Here is a 13,405-nt window from a genome sequence, read left to right as displayed (position 1 = left end):
CTGTGATTCACTTATATTTATTGTTGGCTTTGGGGTTACATAGGAATCTATTTTGATTTATACCAATACAATTCTAAATGACATAGTGGTGGAAATTTATTATCTTTCTAAGAAATATGCTTTGCAGCCAAGTTATAATCCTTAGGACGGCGTGTTCCCTGCCACCGTGGTCCCTGGGTCCGTGCCAAATTCGATTTTTGAACACGGAGCCAGGGAACATGCCGGCGACTCCCTCCTCCTGCCCTCACTCCGTCTAACAGCGGTGTCAAACTCGGGCCCCCCAGGAATTGTTCTGCAGCCCACGGTCTGGCTGGCTCTCTTACCCTTGCCAAAGTTATTTTTAAGTTCAAAGCCGCCACCACGGCTCCTCTCACGAGCCGCACCTGAGTCGGAAGACTCTCTGACGTCACGTCAGAGAGAAGGCTTCCTACGCAGGCACGGATCGTGAGAGGAGCCGCCGCGGCAGCTTTAAACTCAAAAATAACTTCGGCAAGGGTAAGGGAGCTAGCCAGAAATGCTGCTGCACAGGGAAGTGGGGTTGGGGGGGGAATGCTGCTGCTGCTGCACAGGGAAATGGAGGGGGAGGGAATGCTGCTGCTGCACAGGGAAGGGTGGAAGGGAAATGCTGCTGCTGCACAGGAAAGTGGGGCGGGGGGAGGGAAATGCTGCTGCTGCACAGGGAAATAGAGGGGGAGGGAATGCTGCTGCTGTTGCAAAGGGAAGTGAGGGGAAGGGAAATGCTGCTGTTGCACATGGAAGTGGGGGGGTGGGGGAGAGGGAAAGGGCCAGGGAGCAATCTTGGTTTGCTTTGGGGGGAGACAGAACGGGGCCACGGAGAAAGACAAAGAAAGGCAGGCAGGCAGGGGTCCACGGAGAGAGACAGAAAGACAGGCAGGCAGCGCACGAGAACGAAAGACAGCGGGCATTGAGAGAGAAAGAAAAAAAGACAGACAGACAGGGGGCCAGAGAGAGAGAGACACAGAAAGAAAGACAAACAGACAGCGGGAGAGAGAGAGACAGAAAGAAAGGAAGAAAGAGACAGGGGCAGGGAGAGAGACAGAAAGAAAGAAAGAAAGATATATATTCTAGCACCCGTTAATGTAACGGGTTTAAACACTAGTAATATTAAGAAGAACTTTATTTTTATATACCGCAATACCACAAACAGTTCGGAGCAGTTTACAGAGGAAGAGATTATATACAGACAGCGATATTACAAAAAACTTTCAAAACTACATCAGCATGGTAAGATTAATCAATTTTTCCTGGAAGTGTTTGAGAAGTACATCATGGTAGAAATGGAGTCAGAGAAATTTGCCTACAGTAAAACCAGAAGTTGCCTTCCTTAAATCTCCTGAACCTCAGTTGTGCTTAAGGTGGTCCCTTCCTCAGAGAGTTTGGAGTGCTAATTAAGAGTCATATTTGGAATCAGGTGAAATCCACTACATCTCACAAAAGGAAAGAGGAATGGCTTGGTTCGACACCAGCCAAATCCAGAAGAAGGGTCAGATATTTATATATTTCTATACCGCACTATGCAAAATTTTGGGTGGTTCACAAAAGAACATACACAATAAATCAGACAGAAAAAAAAAGCATGGGAGAGGAGGAAATAGTGGATGGTGTGACTAGGCAGACTGGATGGGCCAAGTGGCCTTTATCTGCCATCATGTTTCTATATAAAGGGCTCAAGGGTAGATTTGAGAAATTACAGACTGATAAGCCTGACTTCAGTGCGGGCAAAATGGTGGCAACAAAGATAAAAAAAATAAATTGTGGAACATGTAGACAAACATGATTTAATGAGGCAGAGTCAGCATGGGTTCAGCCAAGGGAGATCTTGCCTCATCAATTTGCTTGACTTCTTTGAAGGTGTGAATAAACATGTGGATAAAGGTGAGCAGGTTGATATAGTGTACCGTATCTAGATTTTCAGAAAGCTTTTTGATAAAGTTCCTCACGAGAGGCTCCTGAGAAAATTAAAGTGTCATGGGATAGGTGGCAAAGTTCAGTTGTGGATTAGGAATTGGTTATCAGATAGAAAACAGAGTGTAGTGTTAAATCGTTATTTTTTCTCAATGGAAGAGAGTAAACAGTGGAGTGCTGCAGGGGTCTGGTGCTATTTAACTTATTTATAAATGATCTGGAAATTGGAACGACGAATGAGGTGATTACTTTTGCAGATGACACTAAACCAGGGGTGTCCAATGTCGGTCCTCGAGGGCCGCAGTCCAGTCGGGTTTTCAGGATTTCCCCTCCAGGCAGACCTCCAGGCTGTGAATGCATGGTTGAGGAGATGGTGCCAGGAGGAGGGCTTCCACTTTGTGAGGAACTGGACGTCCTTCTGGGGAAAGAGCAAGCTCTACCGGCGGGACGGCCTGCACCTGAGCACAGCGGGAACTAGACTACTGGCAGCCAATGTGAGGAAGGAGATCGAGAGGGCTTTAAACTGAGGAGAGGGGGAAAGCCGACAACTGATCTGATGTTGACGCTTCTGACAACAGTATCCAGAACAGATGCTGAACTGCAGGGAGGAAGCAGAGGGACCGGAGGATCTTATGATCAGACAGCGAGGGAAACATCAGGTAAAGGGAGCTTGCTGGGAGAAGACTAAGGGGCATGGAGACACAGGGGGACTGGGTGGCACGAGGGCGAAAGCTGAGGGCAATATAGAGGTACCACAAGGCGAGGGGGATCAAACAGAGGCTCAAGGGATGATAGCCCAGGAGGGGGCCGGTAGGGCTAGAAAACCCAGAGGAAAAGCGGGGAAGTGGGGTGGCGGGAATGCGGGGAAGCTGAAAGCTAAGAGGGTAAAGGCTGAGGGCAAAGCAGAAGCACAGGGAACTGGTGAACTGCCCGAAATCCAAGGGCAGGCGGCCCAGGTAAATGCAGAGGTGGAGGAAAAACGACGGGACCTGCGGTGCTTATACGCAAATGCAAGAAGCCTCATGGCCAAGATGGGTGAACTAGAAGTCGTGGCCAAGGGGGAGGACCTAGATATAATTGGAATTGCATAAACCTGGTGGACAGAGGAAAATCAATGGGATGTGGCGCTGCCGGGGTACAAGCTCTACAGGAGGGATAGGACCCACAAGAAGGGGGGAGGCATAGCACTATATATAAAGGACTCTATCCACTCGGTCGGGATGGATATGGCAACGAAGGCAGAGGGGCTGGAATCGCTATGGGTCAAATTGCCGGGAAACAAGGGTGCAGGCATAAAACTGGGGCTGTACTATCGCCCACCTGGTACGCCAGAAGGAGTCGGACACGACTTGGAAGCGGAACTGAGACAGGAATGCAGGACTGGAAGTGTAACAGTGATGGGGGACTTCAACTACCCGGGAATAGACTGGAGTACGGGTCACTCCAACTGCACTAGGGAAACAGGATTTGTAGAAGCTGTGAGGGACTGCTTCATGGAGCAACTAGTCAAAGAACCGACGCGAGGGGGTGCTACTCTTGACCTCATCCTAAACGGATTAGGGGGGGCCTGCAAGAGGGGTAGAAGTGGGAGGACCACTAGGCAACAGTGATCACAACGCGATCAGATTCACATTAGAAAGGGGGACACCCATAGTAAGGAGGACCGCAACAACTGCGCTCAACTTCAAGAAAGGGAACTATGTTGCTATGAGGGAAATGGTGGGGAGGAAGCTCAGAAACATCTTTAGGATGGAGACTGTGGGAAGCGCCTGGACCCTATTCAGGGACACCCTGCAGGAAGCACAAAGAATGTACGTCCCCAGTTTCAGGAAAGGCTGCAAGAATAAGCGATCAAAGGACCCGGTTTGGATGTCAACTGAAGTAAAGAGGGCAATAAATGACAAAAAAGTATCCTTCTGGAGATGGAAAAAGGACCCAACGGAGGAAAATCACCAGGCGCACAGGAAATGCCAAAAGGAATGCCACCGAGAGGTTAGAAAAGCGAAAGGGGAATATGAAGAGGGGCTGGCCAGGGAGGCGAAAAACTTCAAGGCATTCTTCAGTTACGTAAAGGGGAAGCGACCAGCGAGAGAGGAGGTGGGGGCCGTTGGACGATGGGGATAGGAAGGGAGTGATTAAGGAGGATAAAGAGGTAGCTGAGAGGTTGAACACGTTCTTCTCGTCGGTTTTCACGAGCGAAGACACATCTAATATTCCGGACTCAGAGGAGCTCATGAGTGGGGAACAGGCCGAAAAATTGGAGCACATAGAGGTAAGTAAGGAGGATGTCCTCAAACAGATAGACAGGTTAAAATGCGGTAAATCACCGGGCCGGACGGGATCCACCCAAGGGTTCTGAAGGAACTAAGACAAGAAATAGCGGGCACAATCCAGCATGTTTGCAACCTATCCTTGAAAACTGGTGAGGTACCAGAGGACTGGAAATTGGCGAATGTCACACCTATCTTCAAGAAGGGATCGAGGGGTGACCCCGGGAACATACAGGCCGGTGAGCCTGACTTCAATTATAGGGAAGATGGTGGAAGCTATGATCAAGGACGGCATTTGCGAGCACATCGAGAGGAATAGCCTACTGAGAACAAGCCAGCACGGATTCTGTAAGGGAAGGTCGTGCCTAACGAACCTTCTGTACTTCTTTGAGGGAATAAGCAGTCGGGTGGACAATGGGGAACCCATAGACATCATTTACCTCGATTTTCAAAAGGCTTTTGACAAGGTGCCACATGAAAGGCTGCTTAGGAAGCTGTGGAACCACGGGGTGGGAGGGGATGTGCACAGATGGATCAAGCACTGGTTGTCGGGTAGACTGCAGAGGGTCGGAGTGAAGGGCCAATATTCTGACTGGCGGGGAGTCACAGGGATCGGTGCTGGGGCCGTTACTCTTCAACATATTTATCAATAACCTGGAAAAGGAGGCAAAGTGCGAGGTTATAAAATTTGCAGACGATACCAAACTGTGCGGCAGAGTTAGGTCCAGGGAGGAATGTGAGGACCTGGACAAGCTGGAAGACTGGGCAAACAAATGGCAAATGCGCTTTAACGTGGAAAAATGCAAGGTCATGCATATAGGGAAAAAGAACCCGTTGTTCAACTACAAATTGGGGGGGGCATTGTTGGGAGATAGCAGACTTGAGAGAGACTTGGGTGTGCTGGTGGATGCATCACTGAAGCCATCTGCACAGTGCGCAGCAGCCTCGAAAAAAGCCAACAGGATGCTGGGCATCATAAAGAGGGGCATAACGACCAGGACGCGGGAAGTCATCATGCCATTGTATCGAGCGATGGTGCGTCCACATCTGGAATACTTCGTTCAGTATTGGTCGCCGCACCTCAAGAAGGACATGGCGGTACTTGAGAGAGTCCAAAGGAGAGCAACGAAACTGGTAAAAGGGCAGGAACACTGCCCATACGCCGAGAGGTTGGATAGGCTGGGGCTCTTCTCTCTGGAAAAAAGGAGGCTCAGGTGAGATATGATAGAGACCTTCAAGATCATGAGGGGCATAGAGAGGGTGGATAGGGACAGATTCTTCAGACTGAAGGGGACAACAAGTACGAGGGGGCATTCGGAGAAACTGAAGGGAGATAGGTTCAAAACAAATGCAAGGAAGTTTTTTTTCACCCAAAGGGTCGTGGACACTTGGAATGCGCTACCGGAGGAAGTGATCAGGCAGAGTACGGTACAGGGATTCAAACAGGGATTGGACGGATTCCTGAGGGATAAAGGGATCGTGGGATACTGAGGGAGGAGCTGGGATGTAACACAAGTATAGAAAGCTAACCAGGTAATAAGTATAGAAACCCAACCAGGTCGTGCATGTGCAAGACCGGAGGGTTAGGACTTCGATGGGAAGATAGGACTTCAATGAGAAACCAAGGTGGCAAGGGAGCCCCTTCTGGTGATTCAGACAGGTCGTGACCTGTTTAGGCCGCCGCGGGAGCGGACTGCCGGGCAGGATGGGCCTATGGTCTGACCCGGCGGAGGCACTGCTTATGTTCTTATGAATATACATGAGGTCTATTTGCATGCACTGCTTTCATTGTATGCTAATAGATCTCATGCATATTCATTGGGGAAATCCTGAAAACCCGACTGGACTGCGGCCCTCGAGGACCGACATTTGACACCCCTGCACTAAACTGTTCAAAGTTGTTAAAACGCATGTGGATTGTGAAAAATTGCTGGCAGACCTTAGGAAATTGGAAGACTGGCTGTCCATATGGCAGATATCAAGCCCTCCTGTTGGGATGAATCGGTATATAAAATCAAAGATTAGATTAGATGAAATTTAATGTGGACAAATGCAAAGTGATGCACATTGGGAAGAATAACCAGATGCTAGGGTCCATCTTGGGGATTAGCGCCCAAGAAAAGGATCTGGGTGTCATCGGCGGCAATGGCCAAAAAAGCAAACAGGATGCTAGGAATGATTTAAAAAGGGATTGTTAACTAAACTAAGAATATTATAATGCCTCTGCTCCATGGTGTGACCTCATCTGCAGTATTGCGTTCAACTATGGTCTCCTTATCTCAAAGAGCAACCAAGATGTTAAAGGGAATAGAACTCCTCTCATATGAAGAAAGACTAAAACGATTAGGACTCTTCAGCTTGGAAAAGAGAAGGCTGAGGGGAGATATGATTGAAATCTACAAAATCCTGAGTGGAGCAGAATGGGTACAAGTGGATCGATTTGACACACTGTCAAAAATTACAAAGAATGGGGGACACTCGATGAAGTTACAAGGAAATACGTTTAAAACCAATAGGAGGAAATGTTTTTCACTCAGAGAATAGTTAAGCTCTGGAACACGTTACCAGCGTCTGTTCTCCTCTCTCTCTTCCCTTCCAACCAGCATCTTCTCCCCTCCCCACTTCCATCCAGCGTCTGCTCCTTCCTCTCTCTCCACTTTTCTTCAGAGTCTGCTCTCCTCTCCCTCCCTTTCAGCATCTGTTACCCTTCCCCCTTTCCCTCCACTTCCCTTCAGAGCCACTGAACCTCTTCCCCTCGTCGGGCTACCTTTCTCCCTTCCCCTCACCTTTGCGGGTGCTCTTCAGAGTTTTCTGTTTCTGAATCCGGACATGGCAACATTTTCACAAATCTCGCATGACTGTCCCAAAGCTTCTCCTGTGACGCAAGCCGTCGAGGTGGAAACAGGAAGTGCGTCAGAGGAGAAGCTTTGGGACAGTCGCATTGAGACTTGTGAAAATGTTGCCGCGTTCAGACACTCAGAAACGGAAAACTCTGGAGCACCTGTGAAGTTGAGGGGAAGAGATGTCCATTGCCGGCAGTTCTCTCATGGCCTGTCTATCAGACGGCCACAAGACGAGGGGAAGAGATGCCCGTTGCTGGCAGTACTCTCGTGGCCCAGCTATCAGACGGCCGCAGACCACTAGTGGGCCGCAGACTGGGGGTTTGGGATCCCTGCCCTAGAGTAAATGAGGGACAGGGGAGATATGATTCAGATGTTCAAATACTTCTAAGGTATTAACATAGAACAAAATCTATTCCAGAGAAAGGAAAATGGTAAAACCAGAGGGCATAATTTGAGGTTGAGGGCATAATTTGAGGTTCAAGAGTAATGTTAGGAAATTCTTCTTTACGGAGAGGGTGGTTGATGTGTGGAATGTGCTCCTGAGGGAGATGGAGGAGAAGAAAACGGTGACAGAGTTCAAACAGAGGATATCTAATCAGAAAATAATTGGAGGAACTAAGGTCAGTCCTGGGCAGGCTTCCACGGCCTGTGTTCCCTATATGGACATTCAGTTGAGGACAGGCTGGGGAGGGTTTTGATAGCTGGGATGGTTAAGATGGGCTGGAGTGAGCTTTGATGGAGACTTCAGTAGACGGAACCTAAGCACACTATTGGGCAGGGCTCTGGGTTTCTGGCCCAGAAATATTTAAGAAAAAACTAAATTAATTTATGGAGCATGTATGGTTGAGCAGACTGGATGGACCACTCGGGTCTTTATCTGCCGTCATTTGCTATGTCACTATGCTCTCTAGGCTCATATTATATTTTGGTCCTATCACAGGTGACCAGATAATTACCTCAATGTTTCTCTCTAGAGAATATTGTAAATTCTCGAAAGAGCTGCTGTTATGCAGGAGCCAAATTATCAGCCTACAGAAGCTTCATGTGTGGAAGAAAAGCAAGATAAAGGTTGAAAAGAGGAGAAAACAAGGACTGACCCTGGGAAGGCAGGGGGAGATCATTTTTTAAGGGCCTGACCTGATGTTAAGAACAAAAGACTAGGCTTCCTGGGTCAGACCAATGGTTCATCAAGCCCATTCTCACGGTGGCCAATCCAAGTCACTAGTCCCTGGCCAAAACCCAAAGAGTAGCAACATTCCATGCTACCGATCCAGAAATAGAAGTTGGTGAGACTATTTTGTATTACCCTTATCACATGGTGATCCTGGAGACAATTTTGGAGCTTTTGGAGCAGTTCACAGTGTCAGATAATGCTAGAAAGCTGACCACTACACCCTTAAAGACCACTTCCAGGTATAACAAACATGACTGTGAGGATAGATGGGAAGGAGGGAAAAGTTACATAATATTAGAAGAAAAGAGATAGAGGGAAGGGATAGGACATGAAGGATAAGGGTACATGGTATAAATGATATGCGCTGAAATAAAAGAGAGCTGTTAGGGAAAAAGATGAGCATATAAATAGATAAAGAAGAAAAATTAGGATTTGTCAAAGGCATCCTGAAATAGAAAAGTTTTAAGATTAGTTTTAAATTTAGGTAAGTGAATTTCGTTCCGGAGAGATTGAGGGAGAGAATTCCAAAGTGTGGGGGCTGTTATGGCAAAATTAGTTTTCCTTGTATAGTAGGATTCTTTTAAGGAAGGAATGAAAAGAAGTTTTTGGTCAGTAGATCGTAAGGAACGGGGAGAACTTTGAGGTATTAATAATTTGTCGAGAAATAAAGGCAAGTGTGAAAGTTTGATTTTAAAAGAGAGCAGTATGATTTTATAAATTATACGGTGTGTGACTGGAAGCCAGTGAGCCTCTTTAAGAAGCGGGATGACGTGTTCGAACTTACCTATTTTGTAAATGAGTTTGATAGCGGTATTTTGTACAAGTTGCAGACGACAAAGTTCTTTTTGGGGAAGTCCATTTAATAGTGAATTGCAGTAATCCAAGTGAGAGATAACTAATGAGTGAATAAGGATTTCAATCGAGCCGGTATTTAGAATAGAATTGAGTGAACGGATGATACGTAATTTAAAGAAACAAGTTTTTACAACTGAACTTATGTGGTCATGAAAAGTAAGATCTCTATCTAAAATAACGCCTAGTAATTTTATTTTAGTATCCATAAGTAAAGGTGTGGATTTGATGTAAATTGTTCCTGGTAAAGTTTCGGATTTTTTAATGGGGAGCAGTAAACCACAAGATTTATCGATATTGAGTGAAAGTTTATTAGAGAATAGCCAATCACTTATAATGTCTAATTTGGTATTTAGATCATTAATATCTGAAGAGTTTGAAGTGTTGATCGGGAAAAGCAGCTGTATATCATCGGCGTAAGCGAAAATTGAAAATCCTAGTGACTGGGCAAGAGAAAGCAGAGGGGATAGAAAAATATTAAATAGTAATGGGGATAAAATAGAGCCCTGAGGAACTCCGAAAGTTTGAGTTACTGGTGAAGAAGTTTTGTTTTTTACATGAACTTTAAAGTTGCGTTGATGAAAGTAGGATATAAACCAGTTGAGAGCGTGACCTGTGATGTTACAGTCTGCTAATCTGGATAAGAGTAGAGAATGGTCAATGGTGTCGAATGCTGCAGATAAGTCAAGGGAGATTAGTATAACCGATTTTAAATGATCATGGAAGTATTGTATAGTTGTAATGAGACCAAGTAATGATAATTCAGTGGAATGAGAAGTTCGAAAGCCAGTCTGATAAGGATGTAATGCATGTGTTTGATCGAAGAAATCTGATAATTGTGAATGAATTATTTTTTCGGTAAGTTTAGAAATTAAAGGCAGATTGGCAATAGGACGATAGTTACTAGGTAAAGAGGGATCAGTGTTGTATTGTTTAAGTTTTGGGAAAACTAGAGCTGATTTCCATAGAGTAGGGACACAACAATCAGAAAAAGATTTGGAGATCATTTCCCTTATATAAGGTCCGAAAAAAGAAAAGAATTTTTTTATAAGATGTGGAGGGAAACTTTCGGTGATGTTATTAGGTGAGTTTATAGATTGTAAAACAGAGAATAGTTGAGTTAGTGAGGGTACTTTGAAATTAGAGAAAGAACTGAGAGGTAGGAAAGTTAGATCATTATTAGTAGGAGCAGAGAAAGCAGGGAGAGAAGGGCCAAGATGGGTTCGAATAGTAGTGACTTTATTGTCAAAGAATAGAGAAAGTTCATCAGCAGATGGTAGATTTGGAGCAGGAGGAGAAAGTTTTTTTTTAGAATATTTTGAAAGAGATTGTGCAATACTGAAGAGTGTGGATGAATTATTAGTGGTAGAGATAAGTTTTGAATAGTAGTCCTTTTTAGTCTGTTGGATGGCCTTTTTGTAGTGAGAAGCTTTTTCTTTATAGGAAAGAAGGTGACTGTTATAAAGAGTTTTAAGCCATTTATTTTCTGCCGATCGGACCTGTCGACGGAGAAGAATCAAGTTTTCGTTAAACCAAGGCTGTTGTTTCCTTGAGTAAGGATTAAGATTAAATTTATTTTGTTTGACGGATGTGGGAGCTAGTGAGTCTAGGAGGGTTATTACAATCTTCTGCAGTCCGATTCTGACCATTTGGGCTACTCTGACCCTGCATTTTAGCTCTTTTTCAAGAAACAGAGAATAATCTGTCCCTGATTTCAAAGGGAGAAAACTTGTAGGACACACAAGATGTGGTAAGAGCAGATAGCGTAGCTGGTTTTAAGAAAGGTTTGGATAAGTTCCTGGAGGAAAAGTCTATAGTCTATTATTGCTTGCCCTGTATCGGAATATTGCTACTCCTTGGGTTTTGGCCAGGTACTACTGACCTGGATTGGCCACTGTGAGAACGAGCTACTGGGCTTCATGGATCCAGTAAGACTATTTTTATGTTCTTATGTCTTATGGTCCCTCCCACTGTCAGCTTAAGATAGAGGTTAGTACAGAGAGATCCTGATCACACTTGGAAGTTTCTGGAGCAAAGGAAGTGCAGAAAAATGTCTCCTTACCTAGGGAGATCAGAGTCTCATAATTCTCCTTCATCACCTCCCTGTAAAGCTCCTTCTGCCCTTCATCTAAATATTCCCACTCCTCCTGGGAGAAAGAGACAGCCACGTCCTCAAACTTCACCTGCATCTGAAACACAAACCAGGAACACCCTCAGCGCCTTCTGCATCACCATCAGCCATTATTGTATACTTGTGCATGTAAGTTACTTAGAGCTAGATTCACTAAGCCCACCGATCAAGTTCCAACCACTTAGCGATCCCTTTGCGACCTGATTTCCCTTCGACCTGATTCACTAACCTCTGTCCTGCTCATCCTCCGACCCGCACATGCAAATGAGGGGAAACGGCATTCAAATGTAGGCAAGCAGAGATTCACTAAAAAAAAGAAAAGCAACACCGACTGGGCTGGCCAATCAGCAAACAAGCGACTGCTGGGGACCAGTCGTTCAGTGCTTTCCGACTACATATCCTGCTCTCTACCCCGAATATGCTGCTCTCTGCCCCAAATTCGTGATTCTCCTGCACCCTGCTCTGCCCCGAATCTCCTGCTCTCTGCCTTGAAGCCACGATTCTCCTGCGCCCTGCTCTGCCCTGAATCTCCTGATCACTGGCCTGAAGCCGCGATTCTCCTGCGCCCTGCTCTGCCCTGAATCTCCTGCTCTCTGCCCCGAAGCCGCAATTCTCCTGCGCCCTGCTCTGCCCCGAATCTCGTGATCTCTGCCCTGAAGCTGTGATTCTCCTGCGCCCTGCTCTGCCCCAAATCTCCTGCTCTCTGCCCTGAAGCCGCAATTCTCCTGCGTCCTGCTCGGCCCTAAAGCCACGATTCTCATGCGCCCTGCTCTGCCCCAAATCTCCTGCCTTTCCCCGCTGTGCAAGCCTGTGGTTTTAACCCGCAGGTTAAAACCACGGGCTTGCCAAAAAGTTTTAAAAAGTCAAAAAAGTAAAATTTAGCTCTACCAGGCATGGAGGGCCAGCACTTTTGCAGACCATCTACAGATGGTCTGCACATGCGTTGGGATCGCTATAGAGCAATCCAGGCAGGCGGTTTGGGGCGGGATCCCAATTGTTCTCATTATGAGGGAATTCGTGAATCAGCCTCCCCCGGACATGGATCGGATCCTTCATGGATCGGATCCCTTAGTGAATCTAGGGGGAGGCATACTTGTGGATGGAGCATGGATGAGTTGTAAAGTGACCTATACGTCTTACAGAATATGGTGGAATTTTTCAAGTAAAATGGAATAACATACTGGATTCCTGATGTAGGGGATCTTTGTGTTGTGCAAGTCCTGAAATATGTATGTAATATTGTGAGCCACCTTGGATAAAGGCGGATTAAAAATGTTTGAAGTCTGCGGGTTTTAGGTTGCTATTGTTCACCATTGTACACTGTCGAGTATGTGGCTATTAGCTGGTTTCTTTTTACTGGGGTTCACTCTGGGGCAGTTGTGGTCCCTTGTATTTTGAAAAAAATTGAATAAGCATCGATACAACAGCAACAAAATGTTTTAAATAACTAAATAAATTGCCTCGAGAATGAATGTGACTATTGGGCAGACCAGATGGATAACGTGATCATTGTGACCTGGCTTGCTCCCAAGAGAATGCAGCATCAGGAATTTAAGGTCCCTTACCAAAAGAGCTGACCAGGTCAGTAGCCATAGTCAGGAGTTAGCTGGCTACTCCCCAGGCAGTGAAGCTGAGTAAGTCAGGGACTGGTTACCCAGCCACACACAAAGGACACCTCAGGAAAGGTTTATTTCTGAGCCAAGAAGGTTTACTGTTTTTAAAGAGAAGCCTGTTATTTTGAGACAGTCCCTTACAAAATTGCCAACCTGGCCATTCTGACTTGAGCCCAGTAAAAGGGTTGAATAAAAACTCTTTTTTCTTTACACTGACTGTTTTGTAGGGTGGTGATTTTGGGCTACTACAGCTGGTCCTGGGCAAGCTCCCGGACCAGTGCTTTCTCCTAAGGGCTACCTTAGTTCAGGGGAACACGCCAGGGATCCGAATCTAGTCCCCACCAGCTCCTTCTGCTGTCCTGACTAGAGGCCTGGTGGGCGACACTATATGTTTTTAGGCAACCTATCCCGTTGTCCCCCAAGCACAGCTTTGGGACACCGAAATGTCCCATTTTCAGAAAGAGAGCAACCCAGTGTAACAATTTCCAAAAAGGGCGCAAAAAATAAAAAACTTGGAGGTTACCGCAGCGATGACAGCGCATTGCGCAATACGTCTCGCACACATGCAAGTCGGTCAGAAGCCTGCTAGTTGAATT

At 46.1% G+C, this 13,405-nt stretch overlaps 2 pseudogenes; one reads left to right on the top strand and one right to left on the bottom strand.

The window, feature by feature from the left end:
- Window positions 1–13,405, top strand: part of LOC117355254 — a 623,529-nt pseudogene that overhangs the window by 377,498 nt on the left and 232,626 nt on the right.
- LOC117355236 overlaps window positions 1–13,405 on the bottom strand; it is a 35,229-nt pseudogene that overhangs the window by 20,099 nt on the left and 1,725 nt on the right.

Source organism: Geotrypetes seraphini, chromosome 2, assembly GCF_902459505.1.
Source record: "Geotrypetes seraphini chromosome 2, aGeoSer1.1, whole genome shotgun sequence".
NCBI lineage: Eukaryota > Metazoa > Chordata > Amphibia > Gymnophiona > Dermophiidae > Geotrypetes > Geotrypetes seraphini.
Note: the sequence above shows the minus strand (reverse complement) of the source record. Positions and strands in the feature narration are given on the sequence as shown.